Source organism: Heptranchias perlo, chromosome 28 (assembly GCF_035084215.1).
Source record: "Heptranchias perlo isolate sHepPer1 chromosome 28, sHepPer1.hap1, whole genome shotgun sequence".
Classification (NCBI taxonomy): domain Eukaryota; kingdom Metazoa; phylum Chordata; class Chondrichthyes; order Hexanchiformes; family Hexanchidae; genus Heptranchias; species Heptranchias perlo.
In genome coordinates, this window is record NC_090352.1 from 21,423,965 (window position 1) to 21,437,945 (window position 13,981).

The 13,981-nt window shown below is 41.3% G+C and overlaps 1 protein-coding gene across 3 annotated transcripts in view; it reads right to left on the bottom strand.

Annotated features, from left to right (window-relative positions):
* LOC137344915 (protein-tyrosine sulfotransferase 1-like) overlaps positions 1-13,937 on the bottom strand; it is a 63,710-nt gene extending 49,773 nt beyond the window's left edge. For 2 of the 3 annotated variants that reach the window (XM_068008204.1, XM_068008205.1), the window contains exon 1: positions 13,765-13,937. The gene's annotated coding sequence lies outside the window, so the exon portion shown is untranslated. The remainder of the gene's footprint in view (positions 1-13,764) is intronic. The other variant, XM_068008203.1, reaches the window with a different exon arrangement.
* Between the last annotated feature and the right edge of the window lie 44 nt (positions 13,938-13,981).

Genomic DNA, 13,981 nt, shown 5'->3' on the forward strand with positions numbered 1-13,981 from the left:
ACCCTTGTTAGTTCAGCATCTGAGCACTCCACCCATCACCATAGCAACAATTATAGAATGGTTACAGCACAGAACCATTCTATAATTCTATGTTGCTATGGCAATGGGTAGACTGCTCAGATGCTGAGCTAACAAGGGTGCTTGATTGTCATATTGTCTGGCACTACTTCACAGAGCTCTGCTAAAGGAGGGGGGAACCCAAAGGAGATCAAAAAAATGCAAGTAATTGGTGACAAGCTAAAGATATCCCTTTCACTGCTTTCTTGCAGGAGGTTAGAAAATGGCAGAATATTCATTTCAATCCACATTATTTGCATTACTGTTATGCAAAGTAAAAACCTGCAGCTATTCAACAGGAGCAGAATCTGAATGTAAGAAATAGGAGTGGGCCATACGGCCCCTCCAACCTGCTTCACCATTCAATAAGATCACGGCTGATCTTCGACCTCAACTCCACTTTCCCACTCAACCCCACATCCCTTGATTCCCTTAGAGTCCAATAATCTATCGATCTCAGCCTTGAATATACTCAACGACTCAGCATCCACAGCCCTCTGGGGCAGTATTCCCTCTAAGCTGCGTGCGTGTGCGGCCATGCAGTCCGCTGTGTGCCGTGTACTTCATCATTCGTCTGCGCTGTCCTGGCACCTGTGTGTTCTGTTATTGCTCTTAACACATTGTTTCTGACTTCTGCAGACGTTTTAAATCTTGGGACCTAACGCACGGTTTACCTGAAGCTTCTCCAATCTAATTGAGCGGCTTTTCTTTTTAAAAAAAAATAAACAAAGTCCTCTACCGTCCGGGACTGCAATATTGTTTTATTCAACGCGCAGTCCCGAGTCGTCCCAGCTGGAAGGAAGGCCGGGGTGGGGGGAGGGGGGGGGGGGGGGGGAAGGTGGGTTCTGTACAATCTGAATTATATACAGGTTAAAATGGCGGCTGCAAACAGCAGTGGGAGCCTGAAAAAAAGACTGAGTTTGAATCAATGCAACTCCAGCAAACGGTCCTTGACAACCCAGGACCAACTGGATTCTGGGTCTGCTACACAGCGGTGCTAGCCAGAAGGTCCAGGGCTGCACGTAAAGGAAAAATTCTATGTTTGATTTTCTTATAAATCAAATAAAACATTAAAAAACAACTTCAGCTGTTTGAGAGAGGCTGTGCTCTGTATTTCCACAGAAAGAGCCATGAGCTCATTTGCACTCCACAACGATAGCCCGGGGCACACGCTCGGTTGCCCAGTTCCAGCTCCAAAACCCACACATCAGCTGCCACAAAGCTGCTAATTAAAAGGGGCAGTGCTCACAGGCTGTGCATGTGCGACTCTCTGCAAATAAAACTGCCTCTCTTTAAAAAAAGGCACGGTATCCCCTTTTAATACTCCTTTTTAAAGCTGCCAAACAACTTGAAAGATTTTGCTTTTTTTCATTCAAGAAGCAAGTATTTTTTTTAAAAAGGATTCCTGCAATAGTATTTTTAAATAATGATAGGGACGATGAACTGTATGATCAGGACCACTAAGAATAAAACTAAGTCATATACTGTTTTATTACATAGGACTCATAAGAATATAAGAAATAGGAGAAGGAGAAGGCCATACGGCCCTCGCGCCTGCTCCACCATTCAGTATCACCTCAACACAACTTTCCCGCCTGATCCCGATACTTTTAGAGTCCAAAAATCTATCGATCTCAGTCTTGAATATACTCAACGACTGAGCATCCACAGTCCTCTATCCAAGGATTCACAACTCTGAAGAAATTCCTCCTCATCTCAGTCCTAAATGGCTGGCCCCTTATCCTGAGACTATGCCCCCTAGTTCTAGGCTCTCCAACCAGGGGAAACAGCCTCACAGCATCTACCTGTCAAGCCCCCTCAGAATCTTATATGTTTCAATGAGATCACCTCTCATTCTTCTAAACTCCAGGGAGTATCAGCCAATCCTACTCAGTCTCTCCTCATAGGACAACCCTCTCATCCCAGGAATCAATCTTCGTTGTACCCTCTCTAAGACAAGTATATCCTTCCTTGGGTAAGGAGACCAAAACTGTACTGGAGTACTCCAGGTCTCACCAAAGCACTGCACAATTGCAGCAAGACTTCTTTATTCTTGTACTCCAACCCCCTTGCAAAAAGGCCTTCCTAATTGCTTGCTGTACCTGCATGTTAACCTTCTGTGTTTCACGTACAAGGCACCCAAATTCCTGAGCACCAACATTTAATAGTTTCTCACCATTTTAAAAGTATTCTGTTTTCTATTCTTCCTATCAAAGTGAATAACCTCACATTTCTCCACCTGCCACCTTCTTACCCACTCACTTAACCTGTCTATATCCCTGTGTCCTCCTCGCAGCTTACTTTCCCATCTACCTTTGTATCGTCAGCAAACTTGGATACATTACATGCGGTCCCTTCATCTAAAATCATTAATATATAGATTGTAAATAGCTGAGGCCCAAGCACCGATCCTTGCAGCGCCCCACTAGTTGCAGCCTGCCAACCTGAAAATGACCCATTTATTCCTACTCTGTTTTCTGTCCTTTAACCAATCCTCTATCCATGTTAATATTATCCCGAACCCCATGAGTATCCCTTGCGTAGCAAACTTTTGCGGCATCTATTGACTGCCTTTTTAAAATCCAAATATATTACATCCACTGGTTCCTCCTTATCTTTTTTTTAAAAAATTCGTTCATGGGATGTGGGCGTCGCTGGCGAAGCCAGCATTTATTGCCCATCCCTAATTGCCCTCGAGAAGGTGGTGGTGATCCGCCTTCTTGAACCGCTGCAGTCCGTGTGGTGAAGGTTCTCCCACAGTGCTGTTAGGAAGGGAGTTCCAGGATTTTGACCCAGCGCAACGAAGGAACGGCAATATATTTCCAAGTATATCTACCCTGCTAGTTACATCCTCAGAAAACTCTAATTGATTTGTCAAACACGATTTCCCTTTCATAAAACCATGTTGACTCTGCCTAATCATAATATGATTTTCTAAGTGCCCCGTTACCACGTCCTTAATAATAGATTCCAGCATTTTCCAGACGACTGATGTCAGGCTAACTGGCCTGTAGTCCCGTTTTCCCTCGCCCTTCTTTCTTAAATAGCAGTGTTACATTTTCTATCTTCCAATCCACAGGGACCGTTCCAGAATCTAGAGAATTTTGGAAGATCACAACCTAAGCATCCACTATTTCTGCAGCCATCTCTTTTAGAACCCTAGGATGTAGGCCATCAGGTCCAGGGGATTTATCGGCTTTCAGTCCAATTAGTTTTTCAAGTACTTTTTCTCTCCAGATTAATTACTTTAAGCTCCTCACTCTCATTAGCCCCTTGGTTCCCCATTATTTCTGGTATTTTTTTTTGTGTCTTCTACTGGTGAAAACAGATACAAAATATTTGTTTACCATCTCTGCCATTTCCTTATTCTCCATTCGAATTTCTCCTGTCTCAGCCTCTAAGGGACCAACATTTACTTTTGCTAAACTTTTTTTTTTTAAAAACATACTTGTAGAAGCTCTGGCAATCCATTTTTATATTTCTTGCTAGTTTACTTTCATATTCTATTTCCTCCCTTATCAATTTTTTGGTCATCCTTTGCTGGTTTCTAAAACTCTCCCACTCCTCAGGCTTACTACTCTTCTTGGCAACATCATAAGCCTCTTTTAATTTAATACTATTCTTAACTTCTTTTAGTTAGCTACAGATGGATCACTTTTCCCGTGGAGTTTTTATTCTTCAAATGGAATGTATATTCGTTGAGAATTATGAAATATTTCTTTGAATGTTTGCCATTGCTTATCTACCATCATATCTTTTAATCTAATTTCCCAATCAACCATAGCCAACTCGACCCTCATACCCACGTAATTGGCTTTGTTTAAGTTGAACACTCTAGTTTTGGACTGAAGTAAGTTACTCTTAAACTCAATATAAAATTCTATCATATTATGATCACTCTTCCCCAGAAGATCCCTTACTATGAGATTACTAATTAACCCCATCAAATTACACATAAGATCTAAAATAGCCTGTTCCCTGGTTGGTTCCACGACATTGTTTGAACTACAAGGAAAATCATAGGCGGACAAACTTAGTTATGAGGGTAAAGTAATGCCACTACAGTAAATGGAAAGTATTAAAATCCACATTTTCAAAAGGACAAGGCAAAGAATAATCTTTTAGTACAATGAAGATATAATTGTGTTTCACAAGTACATATACTCTGGTTTCACTGATTGTTAGTGGTTTAAAATGAAAAGGCCTGAAGTATATTGCTGTGCCTACTGCAGGTATCAGTACTGTTCTGGGCAAAACACAAAGCTAGAACTGCAGGTCTGACCTGAACAATTACCATCTAGAAAAATAAAACTAATAGCTTCACAGCAGCTTATTAGTGCAGGACATGCATTAATGAACAAGTTTCAATGTTTACCTCAGACCTGCAACAAAAAACTTTAAAATACTACCTAAATTAAAAAGATAAAAAATCAAAGATATATGGATGTAAGAAATACATTCCAGTCATAACTGACTATAATATACTAATGACTTGGACTTGTGTACAGGGCACAATTTCAAAATTTGCAGTTGACAAAACGTGGAAGGGTAGTGAACAGTGAGGAGGATGATGGACAGCAAGCAGATATAGACTGGCTGGTGGCATGGGTGGACACGTGGCAGATGAATTTTAACCCAGAAAAATGCGAAGTGATACATTTCGGTAGGAAGTACGAGAAGCAATATAAACTAGAGGGCACAACTCTAAAAGGGGTACAGGAACAGAGCGATCTGGGGGTATATGTGCACAAATCGTTGAAAGTGGCATGGCAGGTTGAGAAAGCGGTTAAAAAAGCATACAGGATCCTGGGCTTTATAAATAGAAGCAGAATACAAAAGCAAGGAAGTCATGATGAACCTTTATACAACTCTGGTTTGGCCACAACTGGAGTATTGTGTCCAGTTCTGGGCACTGCACTTTAGGAAAGATGTGAAGGCCTTAGAGAGGGTGCAAGAGAGATTTACTAGAATGATTCCAGAGATGAGGGACTTCAGTAACATGGATAGACTGGAGATGTGAGGTTGTTCTCCATGGAACAGAGAAGGTTGAGAGGAGATTTGATAGAGGTATTCAAAATCATGAAGGGTCTTGACAGAGTAGATAGAGAGAAACTGTTCCCATTGGTGGGAGGGTCAAGAACCAGAGGGCATAGGTTTAAGGTGATTGGCAAAAGAACCAAAGGCGACACGAGGAAAAACTTTTTTAAAAAAAACATAGCGAGTGGTCAGGATCTGGACTACACACCCTGAGGGGGTGCTGGAGGCAGATTCAATCATGGCCTTCAAAAGGGAACTGGGTAAGTACTTGAAAGGAAAAAAATTGCAGGGCTACAGGACTGGCTGGATTGCTCTTGCTTAGAGCCAGCACGGACTCGATGGGCCCAATGGCCTCCTTCCATGCTGTAACCTTTCTATCATTCTAAAAGCAACGTTGTTTGAATTATATTTACATTAGTCAATCTCCACAAGGTTATTATGCAATAGGATGCTAAGTCAAATGAACAACCCCAAACGGAATTTTCTTTACTAATAGCAAGCACACCTCAAAGGAGTGCATTCCGGAGCATGGCACCATGGGGTGGCACAGCAAATTGTAGGAATGCAGTGGTTATAGGGGAATCAACAGTCAGGGGGACAGACAGGTGTTTCTACAACTGCTCCGTGGTGCATGGGTAAAGGACACCACAGAGGGTGCAGAACATTGAGGGGCTGGGGTGGGGAAAAAAAAGAGAAAAACAGCTAGAAGTCACGGTCCATGTGGGAACCAATAACATAGGAAGGAAAAGGGTTGAGGTCCTCCAGTCAGAGCTACGGAGGAAGTTAAAAAGCAGGACTTCAAAAAGCTAGTAATCTCTGGATTACTCCCAGTGCCACACACTAGTGAGTTTCGGAATATTAGGATAAGACTGGTTAATGTGTGGCTGGAGAAATGGTGCAGGAGGGAGGGCTTCAGATTCCTGGGGCATTGGGACCAGTTCTGCGGCAAGTTGCACCTCAACAGAGCTGAGACAAATGCCCTCACGCAGAGTTTAACTAGTGCTGTGGAGGAGGGTTTAAACTAATTTGGCAGGGGGGTGGGCACTAGGTTGAAACATTAGAGAGGAGCACAGGTGCACAGAGGACTGGGAGAGACAAATAGCACTAGAGTAAAGAATAGTTCAGAAATAGGAGGGATCAGATTTTTTCCCTTCAAGTACTTATCCAATTCCCTTTTGAAAGCCACGATTGAATCTGCTTCCACCACCCCTTCAGGCAGTGTATTCCAGATCTTAATCAGTTGCTGTGTAAAAAAGCTTTTCCTCATGTCGCCCTTGGTTCTTTTGCTAATCACCTTAAATCTACGTCCTCTGGTTCTTGACCCTTCCACCAATGGGAACAGTTTCTCTCTTCTACTCTGTCTAGACACTTCATGATATTGAACATCTCTATCAAATCTCCTCTCAACCTTCTCTTCTCTAAAAGGAGAGCAACCCCATCTTCTCCAGTCCATCCACATAACTGAAGTCCTTCATCCCTGGAACCATTCTAGCAAACCTCTTCTGCACCCTCTCCAAGGCCTTCACATCCTACCTAAAGTGCGCTGCCCAGAATAGGACACAATACTCCAGTTATGGCCGAACCAGTGTTTTATAAAGGTTCATGACTTCCTTGCTTGTGTACTCTATGCCTCTGTTTATAAAGCCCAGGATCCCGTATGCTTTTTTAAACCACTTTCTCAACCTGCCCTTCAACGATTTGTGCACATATACCCCCAGATCTCTGTTCCTGAAACCCTTTTAGAATTGTACCCTTTAGTTTAGATTACATTTTGGTAGAAAGAACCAAGAAAGGCATCATTTCGCACTTTTCTGCATTAAATTTCATCTGCCACTTGTCCGCCCAAGCCACCAGCCTCTTGAAGTCTATCACTATCCTCCTCATTTTCACTACATTTTCAAGTTTTGTGGCATCTGCAAATTTTGAAATTCTGCCCTGTACACCCAAATCCAAGTCTTCAATATATATAAAAAAAAAGCAGTGGTCCTAGTACCAACCCCTGGGTAACACCACTATATACCTTCATCCAGTCTGAAAAACAACCGTTCACCACTACTCTCTGCTTCCTGACATTTCGCATCCATGCTGCCACTGCCCCTTTTATTCCATGGGCTTCAACTTTGATGACAAGCCTATTATGTGGCACTTTATCAAAACACCTTTTCAAAGTCCACATACACCACATTAACTGCATTGCCCTCATCGATCCTCTCTGTTACCTCATCAAAAAGCTCAATCAAGATAGTTAAACACTATTTACCTTGAACAAATCTGTGCTGGCTTTCCTTAATTTATCCCCACTTGTCCAAGTGACTGTTAATTTTGTCCCGGATTATCGTTTCTAAAAGTTTCCCCACCACTGAGGTTAAACTGACTGGCCTATAGTTGCTGGGTTTATCCATACAACCTTTTTTGAACAAGGGTGTAACATTTGCAATTCTCCAGTCCTCTGGCACCACTGCATTATTTAAAGCACTCTACAATAGCAAGCTAATATGTGCCAGGACTGGATAGGAAAAAAAAAACTAAAAAAAAATGGATAAATGCATCTGCAACATAAAAACAAAGCAAATGTGCTTAAATTTCAAAACATACAATAATACATTAGCAATCTGTCATAGCCCTGCATTTAAAAAAAATCACTTAGAACATTGTAAATTGAAAGCCTCAATCACATTCAACTAAAAAATTTTAAAAATGGTATTTAAGACAGCATGAACTGCAGCACAAAAGTTTATGATATGAAAAAATATTTCATTTTACTATTTGGGCTACCATTTAGCGATTGTCACAGGAATGCAACCCTCAAAATGAGCATGATTCACTTCAAAATAAATTACCTAGATTAAGTGATTTATGTACAACTCCATGGAGAGGCACTCAAAGTTTGATTCAAATTCTAGCTGCAACACTGCACCTTTTAAGCAGATGTTTCTCTTCGTACAAAACAAGCAATTCATATATTCTCAGACAATATTAACTCAATCTAGTGCCATCACCAAGAAGATCCTTCTGCAAAGGAAACATTTTTTCATGGTTTCCCAGAATAGATTAGTATTTTGCAGAACTGGGCCACATCAGAAACTTTATTTTCATCCAAAGATCATGGACCTGCAAGCCTCAGCTTCATCTGATGCCTAAACAATCCCCAATATAGTAAAACTCCCAATTTACTAACAATGCCTAATTTTAGGGAGCATATCCTCCACACAATTACAGTGTTATGAGTTCAACTGGGACTGGTAGCAAGAAAGATATAAATCAAATTTCACCTTGTAAAGATAACGGAAGTCGCAAGTTTAAATAATCGGTAAAAAAATTTGGATCTGTAATATGAATGTCAGTATATGTAATACTGTAGGAAACTTGTTTATGTTGTTGATTGGCCCATGCTAACCATGTGACACTACGGACCAAACAGATCCCTATATTAATTATCAACTTGGCTCAATTGTTAACCCTCTTGTTTGAGTCAGACGGTTATGGTTCAACACCCACTCCAAGCCCTAAGCACTTAAACTAAACTGACATCCCAATGCAGTACTGCATGTTTGACTGCCACCGTTCAGATGAGACGTCAAAATGAACCTTATTTCCCTAAATCCGTGGCACTATTCGAAGGAGGAAGCTCGTCCACATTCTGACTAACATTTCTGCTTCAATCACACTATAAACAGAATAGGTTATTTATTTATCCCACTTGATATGAGGGACTTAGCTGGGCACAAAATAGTTGCTGTAATGGTCTAATTGATAGTGACTGCACTTCACAAGTAATTAATTGGTCATCCTAATGGTGAACCCCCCACCCCTCCCCCACGATGTTGATGCTGGGGGACTCGGCAATGGCAATGCCGTTGAATGTCATGGGGAGGGGGTTAGGCTCTCTGGTCGTAAACGGTTATTGCCTGGCACTTGTGGTACAAATATTACTTGCCACATATCAACCCAAACCTGGATGCTATCGAGATCTTGCTGTATGCTGAGAAATTTTGAAATGGAGCTGAACACTTCAAGTGTCAGCAAGCAGCATTTCTGCCTTACGATGGGAACGATCATTGATAAAGCAGCTGTAGATAGATGGGCCCAGGACACTACTCTGAGGAACTCCTGCAGCGATGTACTGGGACTGAGATGATTGGCCGCCAACAACCACAACCATCTTCCTTTGAGCCAGGCATGACTCCATCCTCTGGAGGTTTCCCCCTCATCCCCAAAGTCTTCAATTTTACTTGGGCTCCTTGGTGTCATACTCTGTCAATGGTGCCATGATGCCAAGGGCAGTCACTCTCACCAGGCGAGCTGTCTGCTCTTAAAATTGTGCCATGGGATCTCTTTCATAGCCCTCAATAGTCAGATCAGGCCTTCGCTCAATGTAATACACAAAAGACAGCACCTTCAATAATGCAGCCTCCTCAGCACAGCAACGAAGTGTAACCTTCAAATCTTGCAGTAATGCTTGAAACCATGACCTTCTGACTCAGGCAAAAATCATGCCAAAATGACAAAAAAAAAATCAAGGTGCTTCAGAGGAAAAACAAGTCAGTTGTCCATAATCATGGACAAAAATAGAAACACATTTTGCTTATTCACACTATCATCTTCCCAATTAATCCCAAGCAAACTTATTTTCCCCCATTACAAGTCTATTAGCTTTTTACACATTGTCCAGGTGAGGGTAAAGTGCCTCATGTATATTTTCTGCCTGACCTGGTGGTCGATAACAGACTAACTAATTTTCCCTTCTTTCCAGTGTGACCAGGTCTTCATTACTTGAGCTGTCCATCTCAGTTAATATCAGATCACCTTTTAATATAAATAACCACTGCACCTCCTATATTTCCCTTCAAAACAATCTAATTCTAACTGCCTCCAGTCCTACAACTCTCCAAGAACACTGTGTTCCTCCAACTCCGGATGTGTATTTCCCACTCCCTCAGACCCACCACTGGCAGCAGTGCCTTCAGCTGTCTATGCCCCAAACTCTGAAATTCCCTCCCTAAACCTCTGTGTCTCTCTCCTTTAAGCTCCTCAAAACTTATCTCTTTGACCAAGCTTTTAGTCATATGTCCTAATATCTCCTTCTTTGGCTTAGTATCAATTTTTGTCTTATTACACACCCGTGAAGCACCTTGGGACATTTTCCTACATTAAAAAGGTGCTTTATAAATGCAAATTGTTATTGTTGAATAGCTCCTCCACAAGCTTTACTAATTTAAACCCTGTTCCACTACTCTATTTATCCTCTCAGGGGACACTGATTAAGTTTGATTTGGGTGAAACTTGCATTGTCTGTATAGAATTTATACCAATACCCTAGAAATCTGAAATCCACCGCTATACTATCTTGGATCGCAGGGTATCTAGCACGCCTCTTGCTAACTGGCTTAACATCTGACATTGGAAAAATCCTGAGATTATTACATTTGAAGTCCTGCTTTTTAATCTCGTGCTTACTTTCTCAAACTCCCTTTACAAGATCACCATCGTATTTTTCCCAATATTATCAGTTCCTGTATGAATCATGAAATCTGGCTACTCACCAGATTCATATGTAACTACTCTTGAAAAAGAATGATCCACTTATCTGGATTGAGTTATTTTACACTATAGCATTCCCTTAACACGGTCTCTTGGGAGGTAACACATCATTTGGGACTCCCAGTTGTGGGAGCAAAAAAGGTTATTTATCCCTAATAGGATCCCATAAGTACCACTTGCCTTTTCATTACTATCACTTCAACTCCCTGGGTAACAATTTGTTCGATAGTGTTGCTCACAATTTCGGTCCCTTCGTTGCTGTCCTTGTCTGTGTTAATAGGTATACAATGTTGGATATCTATTAGGAGCTTCAGATGCCCAGGAGTTTCTTGACTCTTCCCTGCCTGTGTCACTATTCCTCTCTAAATCTGGGTTGATGACCTCTTGCCACACACTCCAGAAACCATTCCCCTCTCCCCTATACTGCATAGTTCTTCAAGCTCAGTGACTGAGCTCGAGCAAGTCTACTTGGAAACACTTTGTGCACTGAAGATACAAGATTACCCTAAAATAAACCTAACTAGTCAGTCAATAAACAGAATTTAGTGCTAACTCCAATTGAAACTCCTTCTACTCAGCTCGCTTGTATCCTGCTTGAACTCAGTCAGCCAATTCAAACATTGGTACTACTTATAAAACAGCCAGCCCACATTCAACCACTAATACTTTCACACATAATTAATAGCTGGCTTGTTAGTCAATACTTGCAAAAACAATCACACCAAAATAATTCACCAGTACTTCAACAGCTAACTGGTCAAATATAGTTTTGTACTCACTCAATCCAGTTCAGACCAAACTCCCTGTCTTCTCATTCCTTTGACAATGGAGTATATCTTTATATACGATTTGTCAGTTAAAATATAATATTTATTAAATAACACCTTCTACTTAAAAAAAAACTAGATGTGTATGCATTAACACAAAAACTAAGCTAATGCCAAAGAGTAAAATGGTTTAATAGATAAAAGCATAACCTTATTTCCAGAAGTTCTTGCATATGAATCTGTATATGAAGAAACTGAAGATCTTTGTACCACAGCTGTTTGATTATTTAACAATCTAATCTTCGCACAAATAACACCATCATTAGTTGAAGTTAGCCAAGTAGACTACACTTAGTGCAGTCAACATTTGATACAGAACTAAGGAACATTTCATACTTTGATTAGGAATTTTATACTACGGAGGTTAATAGGAAATTGCTTGGCCAAGGATAGTTGGAAGTGAACTGAAAGGCTGCAACCCGAGGGGTTCAGATATTATAAACCACAGGAATAAAGTTTAATCCATTTATAATTTACCAGAATCCTAAATGTATTAATTATTGGTAATTAGTTGTTCAGTTTCACTTAAATAAAGCTAATCAGTCATAATTATTAATCCTTCACAAAATCCAACACAAAATCTGCCGACAGCAGGAAAGAAAAACACATACACACAATTTCTAAACTGCTTGAGTCATCCAAAACTATATAGGATTACTTTCTTGTTTACACTAAAAAACTACTATTCTCTATTGCTTATTTCACAGGATTTACTCTTCACAGTAATACAATTATGCTCAAGGATCCTAAATCTACATGAAACATACCAGAACATTCATTACAACTGGTAAATTAAACCTGGGCAGTTGAGCTTGTTCTATAATGCAGACTTTTACTGCAGCCAACCAGATTGCTCTTTTGCAGTACAGTAGATACAAAAATTACTACATATGCACAAATCAGAACTTACATTTCAAACAGGTATAATGACATCTTACAATGTCACAGCCTTCCAATAAAAATACAAAAAACCCAGTATTGTAGGAAAAGGTTATGAAACTTTTAGTGGCCATTAATTGTTAATGAACATGCACATTTGTAAAAATGGTTATTCCACCTACAAGTAACCAATTTAAGATTTTTAAAAATTCATTCATGGGACATGGGCATCACTGGCATTTATTGCGCATTCCTAATCGCCCTTGAGAAGGTGGTGGTGGTGAGCCACCTTCTTGCACCGCTGCAGTCCATGTGATGAAGATACTCCCACAATGCTGTTAGGTAGGGGCTTCCAAGATTTTGACCCAGTGACAATGAAGGAATGGCAATATATTTCCAAGTCATGACATATTTGCCCTGGATAGACACACAAACTACACTTCCACAGAAAACTGAAACTGAAAAATTCACATTAAAGGGTCCAGCTGAGTCAGATCAGTATGAACTGCTTCCATCACAATAATCACTTTTAGTGGTTAAGTCAACGAGCAGATGAATCATACAGATGAGAAGGGCATCAAGTACAATCCCCACTTGGTCCATTTCAGCAGTTAGGGTGTGAAAATTGGCCTCAACAACCCAGGATTGGCAAATAAAGTCAGCGAGGTTGCCCAACTCCTGTCCAGGCAAGCATAACAAGGCTGCATGGTTACAAACTTGATCAGGATAAGTTGCAATGCCCTTCACAGTTGAATGACGTGCTAAAATCGTAGTCTAGGTTCATCCCAGCAAGAGACAAAATACTTTCAACACAAAATACTCAGCAACTCGGGCAGCATCTGTGGAGAAAGAAACAAGAGTTAACGTTTCAGGTCGAAGACCTACGGAAGGTCATCAACCTGAAACGTTAACTCTTGTTTCTTCCTTCATAGATGCTGCCTGAGTTGCTGAGTACTTCCCAGCATTTTCTGTTTCTATTTCAGATTTCCAGCATCCGCAGAATTCAAGATAGGAAAGTATATATTTTTTTAAAAACGTAAAGGCGGGGGGTGATGGAAAAAGAGAGAACATCAGTCTGACCGGTGTCCCTTTCAGAAATGCGAAGTCCTGTAGAAACGGACCGAGTCCGGGCTCCACGGGAGGCGGACAGCAAGGACTCTGCCCAAAGTAAACATATGCTGAAGTTACCCGCACCAAGGCCGTTTCCCACAGCCGGGACGGCGACGAGCGGTCCTATGAAATAGGGCGGCACCCGGCGAATATTGCCTCGGGTTAATGGGACGGAGGAGAGAGGCGAGATAACCGGCTCTCGGCCCCGAGCCGTCCCGCCTCGAGCTCGCTCCGGTATTTTTTAAAAATGTTTTAAAAAATCTTTTAGTTGCCTTTATGCAGTTAACGGCCGATTCGCGTCTGCGTTACTCACCGGGAACCGATGAATTAGTAGGAGTTATCGCTCCCTGCCCCCAAGCAACCGAGCACTCGCAACCCGCCTCACAGCCATTTTCCCCCGTCGGCTCTAATTTTCCCCTCCGACTATTTTCCCTCAAGAACAGAATCTATTCAGCGGTGATTGATGGAGCCCGACAAAACACGGCCTCCTATTGGCCGAGGGCCAGATCCGCTGTCTAGCGGCTGCTGAT